The 13,825-nt window shown below is 35.0% G+C and overlaps 1 protein-coding gene across 1 annotated transcript in view; it reads left to right on the forward strand.

The window, feature by feature from the left end:
- Nucleotides 1-13,825, forward strand: part of LOC135083201 (lachesin-like) — a 126,051-nt gene that overhangs the window by 46,882 nt on the left and 65,344 nt on the right. Inside the window, exon 2 of the mRNA XM_063977935.1 lies at nt 9,959-9,986. The gene's annotated coding sequence lies outside the window, so the exon portion shown is untranslated. The remainder of the gene's footprint in view (nt 1-9,958; nt 9,987-13,825) is intronic.

A 13,825-nucleotide genomic window follows, 5' to 3' on the forward strand; every position in this document is an offset into this window, starting at 1 on the left:
GTCTTCCGTTTATTGCTAAAATGTTATTTATGCTTTTCTGCCTTAACTGCTGTACCAATTTGTGTTACTTCATTTGGATTTATTTATTTTTATTTATTTAAAAACTTAATTGCACACACAACAATGTTCAGTACAAAAAGGCGAGCTTAATGCCATAAGTCATTCTCTACCAGCTGACCTTGAGAAAAACAGAGATATTGAGTAGGCGGTGCTAAAAAGCTACAAAAATGTACACAATATAATACATAAAATATTATAATATATACCTAGTCTGGTTATAAGTTCTGTCACATGATCATAACTTTTAAATTTTGAATGAAGGTCTCAAAAATATTTATTGAATTATAATTTAGAATATTTAACGAAATTAAAAATGTACCCTGTTTTGAATTTCATTTGTTTTTAAATAATATGTAGTGGACGCATAAAGAAGTCCGAACTGCATTCGGTTTCATTTTAGTATTGAGAAAGTTCAGACCTTACTTCATTAAGCTCCTAGGTCTTATTTTCTAAAGCATTAGGAAAGCATCAAAGTTTTATTTACACTAATTTATTAATGTTCCAGGGTAAGTGTGTCCTAAATAAGTGTTAACCCTTTATTATCTTTCAATTGCTAAATCCATTTGGATCGGGCTCTAACTATCAGCCTAATGTCCTAATAGTTGGGTGCAAAACTGCCCAGTTAATGTTGCTATAAACGCCAGTTTAGGGTTAATTGGTTCATAACGACCCAGTCGCATCTCCGGGCCTCTTTTACTAGATAAGAGTAAAGGTGGAACCACCAGTTCATTCTGTAAAATATTTAAAAGCTGTTGAAATAAAAAACACTAATTAAAAAATTATTTATGTCAAATCTTCGTCCTCTTTTAAACTGAATGATGTCCACTGCTGGATAAAGGAATCGCCCAAGGTTTACCACAGCAAAACGTAATGATGAAACTAAACATAATGGGCCTTATAAATAAAAGTTACGCCCTAGTTTAACTCTGGCTTAAGTTTTCATTTAGTATGGGGAAATGTCATTTAAATCCAGAGTAATTCCTAGGTGTAACTTTTTATTAATAAGGGGGAATGTGCTCTAAAATTATAACTTCACGACGAAATAATTTAGGAGATTCGTAAGAGATTTGAACAACACGTAGAATTTATTCGACTAAACGCGCTAGCTTTAAGCATTGATTAGTAATAACATTTTACTCGAACAGTTTTGCTCCTAAAAAGTTACCAATACATCATAATATCTCCAAACAAAGAGGCTAGTTTTCATAGATTTAATACTGAACCGAGAAAATATATTTTATTTAGAAAATATCAAGATTACTCGAATAGTATTAAAGTAAATTACATGCACGAGTAATTCAGCACATTTTTGTTTCGTTACACAATAAAATAATACCATTATAACAGAACTTTTGATGGATTACGTTCTTAATTAAAAACCTTGCTATTAACTGCGTGAATCGTTAGCTGACTATTATTTTCACACTATAATAATAGTCTTAATAATCACCTTTTACGTTGCAAAATAGTTCTTAACTACAACGAAATAAGATGGCTGTTTTTGTCACACTGTACAACGGTTGCGTGCGATAAGGTGACATGTTCCGGCTGTAAAAAAGCTATTTCGGTGGAGGGTTAAAAACGCACCGTCATTAACATGATATTCAGGCTGGGATTTAAAAAATAGTATGATGACTAGCATTTTTTGAGAGTACATGCAATCCTATCCCACAAATATTAACTGTTTATGAAGATGGATAGATGTTTTTTTACGGAAAAACTACGAAACGGATTTTTGGTCTACCTGAATTCGGTCATAGCAGACTTATCAACTCGGAAAGGGATCAACACCGTATCGCCTTTCGCGAGCTGTCATCGCCTTTAGCTCGCTATCAACCGCGAGGCGAGGCGTTTACGTTGGTGCGGATAGTGTGCGTTGCAGAATGGAGTTTCATATAAAGAATACTGACCTCTTCGAGTTGATACGGTAACGATCCCTTTCCGCGTTGATAAATGTGCTACAGTAAATCAGCGTTGCCAGACGTCCCGATTGTGGCGGGACGTCCCGATTTTTAAATCAAATTGAAATGTCCCGCTCGGGACAGGCTCGGTCCTGCTTTTCAGAGAGAACTTGACCGTACGTGGCACGTGGTTTAAAATATTATTTTTTTGTTAAAATACATTTTCTATGGCTACTTTTGCTATCTATTGTCACGTAAACATAATTTTAAGTCAAATAAAAAGATAAATATTTTAAAACCTTTGATTATATTACGTTTTTTTACTATGTCCCGCTGCTGACGGAAAAATCCCGCTATTTTCACTCAAAAAGTACCAAAGTCCCGACTTGGCAAAAATAAAAACTGGCAACGCTGTGCTACATCCTTTAGAGGTAAGTGCCGTGAAGGAATACGGTTTCGTAATACGTGACAATACAGTCCGGAGTAGGTACCTGTAAAACTATTTGTTTGGAGTTTACGCACTAGATCCGATATCCGTCATCCGATTGCTTTAGTAGGGGAGACCGAAGAGAGTTGTGACATTGTCGATTTTTTGGAACTTATTAACTACTCGAGAGCTCGTAACAGTGCGCGTTTTTAGTTCAAGTCTCGAGCTAACAAATACGCGCTGTTGCGAGCTCGCTGATAGTTATTAGGTTTCCAAAAATCGACAATGTCACAACTCTCCTCGGTCTCCACTACCTAGTTTTCTAAATCCCTTTTTTAAATAATAGGACGGGACTATTCCCACCTCTCGTTCCCACCACTGCAACTCCTGTGTAGTCAGGATCTAGAGCTTGACCGCCATAAAAACCCAACCAATGAAGGTCAAGTTTGTCCCGGGGAAAAGTTAAACTGTCATTGGACCCGCAACGAAATTAATCAGAAGAACATAGGAGTTCGAAATTAAGGTTCGACTTCCATCCATTGCAAAGCGGGTGACAGGTGACAAACAAAGGTTTAAAACCTTTAAGAAAAGATCCCTTTTTTGAGAGATTCTACTTACTTACTTACCTATCTCACGTAGTGCGAAACTCTAGACTTGTTCTATCGACTGTACAATAAATACCTAGATCAAACGTAGCCTTAAATATCTAGGATGGTGTAGGAAGCAGATCGGTAAACACAATTAAGCGTGTTTACGAAGCAAAGATCAAATGTTTGCCAGCCATTTCCCCGTATTATGATGCAAAACAATTAGCCTAGTAATTGACGGTATATTGGCAGGGCTGGCAAAAGACATTTTTAATAGACAGTATTGGTATTAGAGTGCGCTGATAATTATGAAAAGAGCGATTCTAGAGAGACAAATCTGTTTTATTCGTGTCGTAAAAAACTTTGCTTTGATGCTTTAAACCTAATTTTGGTAATTTCTGTCTTTCCCTGCAAATTAATGTTTTAACTTCTATGAAAATATAATGCAATACAACAGTTTTATTTTTTTTTTAATATACAGGTACGTATAAAACAAAATTTGACCTCTTCCGCCTGTTCGTAACTGATTTACCTCCGTGTCTGTCTGTTTTACTGTTAGCGAGTTGAATTTCATGAATCGTAAAAAGATAGGACAGCATGTTTTTAATTTAATATTGTAGATAAAATATTTAATTAAATAAAAAATGAAGGATGGGGTAGAATACAAGTAAATTGTTCGATGTACCTATGTATATGGCGGTATTATTTAATCCTGCTTATTCTCCTTACAGTATTAATACACCCACCCACTCGTCAAATGGGAGGTACAAAACCCCTTCTGGCACAGTCGGGTAAAACCATTAGTTATTCTTTCCCTTTCTCCATTAATTCAAATGCAAGTAAAACTGAAAACCTTAATAAAAGGTGCGTTACCCTAAGCGTTATTTTAATCCTGCTCAAGCATTATTCATTTTTGGTAATATCTCAGTCCGTGACTAGCTAATCTGAATTCAAGTGTTTGAAAGCCTCGAAAAATCTCCAGACGGCCTTATAATGGTTATTCAAGTGCTGAAAAGTGCGAATAAATGTTTAAAAGTTCTAAGTTAAGTATAAGTTTAAGCGATTTTAGTTGTTGTATTTTTAAATCTAGTATTTGAACATATTAACGTGATCGTGTTTTTATTTTTAACTAGCTTTCAGCCCGCGGCTTCGCCCGCCTGAAAAAAGGACTGTTTTTTTGGGGTTTTCCCGGATTTTTTTTCTTTTTTTTCTGTCTCTTTTTCTTCTCTCTCTCTTTTTTTCTCGCCGTAAAAACCATCCTTGGATTTTAACGAATAATAAAAAAAAATGGTAAAATTGGTCCAGGCTTTGTTGAGTTATGCGCTTACCAACACATTTTTATATTTTTTATTGAGATTGGATGCGATTATTCACAGCGTAATTATGAGAACAGGCAGGTTTTGTAATTACACCTTATGTTACAAAACATTACAAAAACTACTGTAGGAGATAATATAATGAGAGTTTTTCAATTTTTAATAGCAAGCCAAACAGTGTATTTTTTTGCCCTTTTTCAGGGCATAGTGACAAGCATAATAAATAGTCAATTTCTGTTCTTTTTTTTTATGCAAAACAAGGCAGGTATTTGACCACAATCGCACCTAATGTTAAATGGGATGCAGTCTAGGATGGTACATAATAATATCTTCTTCAATACCTACTATCTTGACAAATAGAAATGATTGTACAAGTTTAGTAATATTCACTAAGAAAGTTTTTCTAATAATCGCATCTGTGTGGCAGTTCACATAATGAGTTCGTTCCCAAACTTCACAATATTGAGAATTTAGCAAAATTGAATTCATGCCAAACTGAAAACGTTATTGAAAAAAGTTTTTCTAAAGCGCTCATTTACTGTCTTTGTGTAACTTTTATTATTTAGTTTAGTATATAAAATAACAAAAGGAAACTTTAGCCTTGGAAATGTAGGTGTTATAGTATAATTTTAAGAACAATATTAACTAGCTGACTCGGCGAACTTTGTACCGCCTATGTTCATCAGAAATAATATTATTATAGGATTTCTGATGGTGAAATAATTTATTTTTTCATAAAAACTCATTTATTCATGTAAGTAGGCTTTTAAAAAGCACTTTTCCACGTCCCAGTATTAACCCCACCCCTGCTTCAGGACAATAAATGGGCCAGAATGAGCCAAATCGGTCCAGTAGATTCAGTAGCCTGTTCAATTCAAACAATCAAAAAATATTTTCTCTTCATAATATTAGTGAAGAGAGTGTAGATAATCCCAATAGTAATCTCTTTTTTTAGAGGTTAGGTATATTTTATACGATTTTGTCGTCTATTCACCTAGCCAGCGTGAGGAGTGTAAGCCAAATTCTCCGTCGTGCTTCTATAATGGACACTAATTAATGAACTGATGATGATGACTGTTATTTATTGTCATCCTAGACTCTAGCCTCAATGAAACTGACGACCGATGGGGCTGCAAGGTTTTGTAGTAGAAACTACGTACCAGAAAACGCAGCGTGAGACGTCCATCCACAAGGTGGACCGACGACCTCATAAAGGTGCTGGATGCAGGCCGCTACCAACCGGGCGATGTAGAAATCATTGAGGGAGGCCTATGTTCAGCAGTGGACGTCCTGTGGCTGAAATAATGATGAGGCTCTAGTCTGAATTCTGTGTCTGAAAATTCTGAATCTACTTTATAGCTTAACTAGCTTTCCGCCCGCGGCTTCGCTCGCATGGAATTTTGTCTGTCACAGAAAACATTATCGCGCGCGTCCCTGTTTGAAAACCGGGGATAAAAACTATCCTATGTCCTTTTCCGGGACTCAAACTACCTCTATGCCAAATTTCATCAAAATCGCTTTAGACGTCAAGACAGACAGAGTATAAAAATATAGAAGTATAGATAGATTCCAACCTACTATCAGTCTGTTGAACTTGATAATAAATTCCTCCTATATGTAGCTCATATGTTTTTGTTTTTATGAGGAAATTCAAACAGAATGAAATGTTACGTTCATACATTATGTAGTTCGCTAAGAAAGCCTTCCTATGTTTCAATTTACATAATAATCGGGATCGCAGCATTGCGGAGCGAAACAAAGAAGGGAAAACTGTAGTTTTTGCCAGTAGGTAGGTACTTATTATAGGCCAAGTTTATTAATAAAAATTATCTGTCTGTGTCTAAAATGAAGATAAATATAAAATTTGTAAGACATTATTATCCTATAGGTAAATAATATTAGAAAGCTAAAGAGTTTGTTTGCTTGAACGTGCTAATCTCAGGAACGGGTCCGATTTGAAAAAAAAAAAAAAAAATGTGTGGAATTTATAATTCCATTTATCAAAGAAGGCCTTGGGTTATTTATTAACAACACCCCACAGCCAATAGGGGCAGAGCAGTAAAGAAAAATGCTGCAAAAACGGGAAATATTATCCAAACTATTTTCACGCGTATGAAGTCGCGGGCACATCTAGTCGTCTTTAAAATCTATAAACCTTTGGCGTTTGAACTTGAGTTCATTGTTGTGGGTTCAAAATCCGCTGGGGGCTAGTTAGTTTAATGAGAACGAGTTATTTAAACCTGAAGTTGCGTTTAAAGTAAACCTTCGAGATAAATGTCATAGTTAAAACAATTTATTGCCATAGCTTATAATTCAACGAAGTTAAATATTTAATAAAATTAAGGTAACTTCTTCTTCTTGTCGTGTCGACAACAAACCTATACAGTGTCAGCCCAAAACTCCGCTACAAGAGAGGCGTTGTCAGTAGCATTCATTAAATCTTCCTGCGTGCAGTTGTTTGGGCACGAGAGCACGACATCATGTGCTTCATCGACTGGGTAACATAACCACACTTGCACTCCAAGTTAGAGCTATCCAAGAAACCCTACCTGATGGTAACTTATATTATTTTATTGAGAATCCCAAGTCAGCATGTAAGGACTCTTATTTTATATTAGTAAAAAGATGTTTTACTAAAACCGAAGTTGACCTAATAAAAACTAAGTCCATTATACCAAGTAATGCCATTTGTCTTTTTTATGTGCCGCCATATTAACTCGACGTCTTTACATTTCATTATCACGAACTCCATTTATTATGACGCGTGTATGTAACCAAATTGCCTTTCCACGTTCAAATGAGCAATTAAATAAAACGGAACCTTAACCGTAATATTTTAAGAGTCAATAGTGGCTCCGTATAACAATATAAATGGACTGTTCCCCGGAGTCTGATAACGTACGATATATTTTGTCGGGTTTTCACAACTCTCTACGCATTGCGGTATAAGGCCGGGGTTTTGCGGTGGCGTGGATGGTAGGGTGGAAGTGCCGGTTTTGGACATCTTTGCATCGCTTTTGGACACTAAATTTTAAGTAATATGTAGAGCGTTAAAAATTAAAAATTAATTTTTAAACTGGCAACCTGCTCTGGCTTCCTATAGTATAAATGTAAATAAACCTTTCTCTTGAATCCGTTGAAATTTGTTGCATAACTTAAACTATGCAAGCGTACAGATAGCGGGAGCGACTTTATTTTTTGTTATGCTCTTCCGTTTTATTTATTTTTAATAACTTGAAAAAATCGAACTGCTTAAGGTGGGAATCGAACTCACAACCCTTCTCTTACCGGATGACTACTATATTATTTTTTGTGATTATAATAAAAAATAAATAATTTTTAATACTCATTTCTACCTTAAATGACCAAAAAAGTTACATTCGCCACAAACGGGGTCGCTACCCTACGCAGCTACGTTATAACGATAAATTATACAAATGTGCTTTGGGAAACGGTGCCAGATGAGAGATGTCTTAATTTGAGACTGTTAACAGGAATGGGACGATGTTGGTCGTGATTTAATCTAAAGGATGATTTGTAGTGTAAGTTTATTAATGAAAACTACTCCTCAACAACGGCTTAATAACTTAGAAATAAGATTAAAAGAGATTATTAACGTGGGTAGGTATTTGAGACCATCAATATTATTATTATTATTTCAGCCCTAAGATGAAAATAGGCCCTGGACAATATACGACTCTGTGACTCTGTCAATTAATAAAAATAAATACAAACTTCTAACTCTTATTTTTTTGGGAAGGCAAACATTAGTTTTCTTGGGTCAACAGTTATCTAGGAGATAGGTTTTATAAACTTTTTTTAAAATACTTGCGACTGATAATTTTTTTTTGTTGAAAAAAAAATTTAAACATTTTATTAAAATTGTAGCATATTTCATGAAAAAAAGTTTAGTTGGTAGCGACACTAAAGACTATGCTACAATTTTAATAAAATGTTTAATCTTTTGAACAAAAAAATTCTTACATTTAATTTTAAAATATTTAAAAATTTAAATAAAAAATTTCGTATCGCTACCGCAAAGGCCCAACCTTATTTAGCATCGTCCTTTCGAGTTTAAATTTTCCCTTCACGGGATTTGAATTACGAGTTTTTTGCAGACATGCTATGCGGTTGTGGACGCTTTTTGCGACGAATCCTTTGATGAGACGGAATAAAATTGCATGTCATTTATTTTTCAGTTATATTGGACACGCTTTGGATCCTTGAATGTTTTAGAAGTGTTTTTATACCTTTCCCCATTTGGGTTTGGATTCATTTCCCGAAAATTAGTATTATCAGTGTTATTTTGTAACATGTGTCTAATTTAAGGACTTTGGTTTAACAAACTCCAGTTTAAGTTAACGCCGTTGCGATTCAGTGGTTTAGAGAGTTGGATTCTTTCGATTTGGAACTTCTGGGTTCGATTCGTTGAATTTTAGAAGTTTAGTCCAATCACACAGACTTGAATCGAAGCTGGACTGTAGTCATCCTTGAGCGTCATGTTACGGGCTTCTTTAGCTTATTTTCTTTTTTTTTTGTTTAATACTGACTGATATTCTCCCTTCTTCCTTATTTTTTCTAAATCTTTCCTTGGCTTTTGTTACCATTGGTCAAATTATATTTTTTACCCAGATACGTAACTAAAGGAGGGTTATGTTTCGCTGTTATTTTTTATTATTCCATTTTGCAGTCTGTGTCCAATAAGTTTCTAAACACACCATATTTATATTGCTTGGTAACATAGAATGTAGCATATCTTTACATATTCTACACTATATCGGTGCCTGCTGTGACATGCACTATTCCAGAAACGGGGACGTTCATCCAATCTTGAGACCGCAACCAGGGCACAGTGTATCTGCTCTATATGTATACCTAGAATCACCATGGCTATGCTATAAAGTTAGTAAAACATGTAACAGTAGGGTAATGGAGCAAGCTTGATTGATCATCAAAATGATTTCGAAAAAGCAAACTTATCTTATACAAACCTCGTAACTTATGCCCGTTTTCACGATCAATCCCTAATTTTTATTTTAAGTGACCCCTATGGTAACACATAACAGGAATTTTGTTTTCATAGGTGTCGCTTTAAAATTAGGGATCGATTGTGAAAACGGGCATTAGGGACATTAGGCTCCCTAAGAGCAAAACTTTATTTTTATTTTTATTGGTAGTCTTTTATTTTTTCTTTAAATATTTGACGATTTGTAAATACTTATGTGAATAATCTATGCAAATAAACACATTTTAACTTTGAATTCAACGTTTAGATACCTTTTTTTTCTTTTTTTTTTAAGGGACGCGCGCTGGTAGTTTTAATAGCTTTTCCAGCTTCACCGGGCAGAGTGGCGAGTACAGAAGGAACTCTAGCCGTTTTGCGATCGTCGGTGCGCGTACCAATATTTTCACCCTACACCGACAGTTTTTCTTTTGTATGGAGAGGCTTTCTTTTACTGTGCCACATCCAAATTAACCAATTACATTTACTTGCACGATCACGTCTTGGAGACAATCGTGGTTCTAAAATAAGGACACACTCGTAAACTGGCGTTATTTATTGGTTTATTATGATGATAACGAATGACAGCAATTTTCATGGGGCCTTTTACGGCCTATTGCTATTGGTTTTATGTACGGAATTAAGTGTTTGTTTTATTGTTGCAGATTGTCATTTACATCGGTGGATAAAATGGTAAGTGCTTCAGTGTAAACACTTCTGTATAACGGTTCTTTTAGACACCACGTGAAATCAGCCATTACAAAAAACTTAAACATACGTTACACGTCGTGGTTAAAATTTACTGATAGTTTAGGCGAGCAGATGATTAGTATGGGCATGTATGGGAGTGCGCACATTACACCGATTTGATTTGGCCGATTCTTCATACAATTTAAAATCGGGCACAACTATCGGCCAACTAAAAATCGGTGGTCTGCGCCAAGTCTAAGGCTGAGTTGTATCAACTTATTTTAGCAGTAACTGTAACAATAACCGGTGTTTTTTGTATGAAGCTTGCCAGAGTTTTGACGTTTGTTAAAGTCAAAGTAAGATGGTGCAACCAGCCTAAATGTCAGTTTAAACAAGAGTGTTCAACGCCTGATCATGCTTCATAAATTCAAGTTATACAAGAAATTCTTATACCAATTTTTTTTTATTGTTTAGCCTATTTTTATAGAATATCCAATTATTTTCTGCAAATAGGCGTTTAAGATATTTTATATTAGTACAAAGTTATCATTCAAGATAGAGATTTTTCTTTGTTTAACATCATCATCATCCGCTTACCCACTACCTGAGGAAAATGGAAGATTTAGTCTACACGTAGTTATCGTATTATTTACTATGCTAAATAAAATACTTTAAAACTTTTGAAGAGAGCACTTCATTTCCTTTAATATTTGGAATACAACGGGGAAGTAAAGTTAAAAAGAAATGGACCGAGCGAATGAGTGTTTATTGTGGCACTAAATATTTAGTTCCCTCCCGGTACATTAGCTTCGTAACTAAACATAGTGATGTGCTGAAAGGTTTCGAAATTGTCAAAATTGTCGATGTCCAAAAGTTTCAAATTGATCAAATTTTTTTTTGTTGTTCAGCCATGTGATGTTTGTTATGTTTAGCAAAAGATGATTATGATGTATTTTTTAACTTCAACAAAAATGTAACAAAAGTCCATCACTTAGCATGTAGCACATTAAATTAAGTAAGTTTCTTCTTTATTTTGTTACAAGTTGGAGTATTAGCTGAGTTACACCATCTTACTTTAACAGTAACTGTAACAATATTCGGTGTTTTTGTATGGAGTTTGACAGTATTTTGACGTTTGATAAAGTTGAAGTAAGATGGTGCAATCCAACCTGAAAGTACCAATTTACCTTATTAGTTTACAATAGGTGGTTGGTTTGCTCTTTCGTATTTTTTAGAAAGGAGGAGCCCAAATTGTACTTTTAAATGCTATCGTTAGGGTATAATGTCCTCAAATAAATCCTCTCATTTTCGTGTTTATAATATTTAATAAAGACTCATTTCCACTTCAATAGACAAAAGTATTGAGACGATCCGTTTCGAATGCTCAGTTTCAAAGAGACCAGACAGTTTGATCTGAACCACTGAGTTTTACATAAAAAGATACATAAAGTACTTTCAAAGGTATGGCTGTCATATAACTCTGGCATACACAGTACGTGAATGCGATGTTTCGATAAAATTTGACTCGCCTGTCAATATAAGTTTATTTATTTATTTGGTTTACCAATAATTTTGTTTGATCACAAGTTGTTTGTGTACACACGATTATGACTGTCAATTTGTAGAAATTAATATCCCATCAAAAACAATACTTGTCAAAAAAACCAAGTCTCGCAACTCAGTTGTTCTACGGTAAAAAGTTGTGAGATCCATGTACAGTACATGGATCTCACAATACAATACCAAGTCCAGGCCAGGAAATCTTTAACGTTTTACATAAATATATTGACTTGGCCATCGCATGAAAACACGTGTAAATTAAATTATTTAGTGGGATGGCCAAGTCAATAATTTATGTAAAACGTTAAAGATTTCCTGGCCTGGACTTGGTATTACATGGATCTCACAACTTTTTACCGTAGAACAACTGAGTTGCGAGACTTGGTTTTTTTGACAAGTATTGTTTTTGATGTGATCTCATTTCTTTTTGTATTTTGTAGACAGCAGTTATGTATCTAGAAAACTGGACCGAAATTGAAAAATTTTACTCGACTTGGCGGTTGCACTACCGTGCCCCCAAATATTTTAGTTTTTCCTTGATTCATACACCAAACACTACTTATATTCCAAATTTGAAGCTTCTAGGTCTACTAGAAGTGCCTTAGAATGTTGATGATCGGTGAGTCAGTCAGTCAGTCAGTCAGTCAGTGAGTGACAAAATTAAGAAACTTTGACCCGTTATAATTCTTAAACTACTGGTTCAAATTGAATGAAATTTGAAATATACCGTGTCTTTACAATGCCTGCATAGCTAATGAAAATTCAGCCTTCTAGTTTTATCCACAACGAAGTTACAGGCGATCGAAAATGGCCTGAATTGCTTCGAGAAAAGGATGGTACGGCCGTGCCGCTTTTTTGCTCGACTTGGTGGGGGCACTGCCGTGCCCCCAGATCAATTTTTGCTTGTCTTGATGAGCAAAATCACTGCTGGTATCCTCGCCGGTTATGGGCATTTTGAAAGCACGCAATAAGTGGTATGCAATGCGTTAGCGTCACCCCGGGCCGGCCGCACACAACACGAAAAAAACTGCTCCAAGTACAGATTCTCAGTACAGACTCCTGCATCCAGCTCTGAAGGACCATGAACAGAGTGCTGCGGCAGGTACAAAAAACACTTAACTTCAGTGATATTCTATTTATTGCGAAGATAATTTACAACCATGTGCACACACTTGAATGGTAGGAAAAATTAAGAGACCATAGAGAGGGGCCATAGAGCATACAATGCTTCTGGGTTGCCAGATATCGTTATTAAATTTTTACCATCACTTGTTGTACATTCTCATTAAAAAATAGCACTAAGTAATTACAACTTTATGCAATGTATAAAATACATACCTGTAAAATGTTTTATATCTTTATTTAGAAAATTATAAAACACAAAATTAAAGGCCAAATTAATGCCGTAAGGTATAAAAGTTAGTATTTATTTTCCACATTAAATTTTAAATATCGATAACAGAATTTTCTTCACCTGCACATCACTAATCTACTCTCTAACTAAACTTGGTGCCAACCGCAGAGAGAGGAAACTAGAAAAATGTACTTTGTTGACTTATTTCCGCCTGGATGCGTCCGTACTTCTTATTGCTATAGAACCTTTCATCAAAATAACATTGCTTTTTCCTGGACTTTGTGGAGATTTTTATAAAAAATACCTATGAAATGTTATTGTTGTGTAGAAACTTGCGTCGCTTTTGTGTTTTATTAGTAGTAAAAATACACAAAAATAATTTATTAAGTATACCTGCTTCTGAATGAAAAAGCGTAAGATTCTAGTCTTAATATCTATGATAAGCAAGTTCAGCCAACAAATTCTATAGCAGCATGTTAAAATTAAATGATATTATGCTAAAACTAAACTACAGTCACACACGTTCATATTTTAAAGCGCTACTTGACGCCTCTCTCTGGCTTCCAGCGCTTAAAAACCGAATTTTTCATTAACCCTTTACTAAAGCTTTTATAGAACCACTACAGCTAAATGGATCATACAAGAGCCCTAAATAATACATCTGGCCGTCAGTGGCATACCAAACTGATTGCGGTTGATGTGACACGTCAACAGCACATCAGTAGGTATAATGTTGCAGTCAAAACTCATAGTCAGTCAAAACAACTTTTGACTACAAACATCTGTCAAAGGTGGTTTTAACTGATGCCCTTGGTCAATATCACTTTTGCCTGATTTTCCCAGTGTTGGCGTTAGTGAAAATCAAAATGAAGATTTTAAATCAAGGGAAACCTCTTCCGACTGATATTTTGCAGTCATAAGTGGTTTT

Source organism: Ostrinia nubilalis, chromosome 23, assembly GCF_963855985.1.
Source record: "Ostrinia nubilalis chromosome 23, ilOstNubi1.1, whole genome shotgun sequence".
Taxonomy (NCBI): domain Eukaryota; kingdom Metazoa; phylum Arthropoda; class Insecta; order Lepidoptera; family Crambidae; genus Ostrinia; species Ostrinia nubilalis.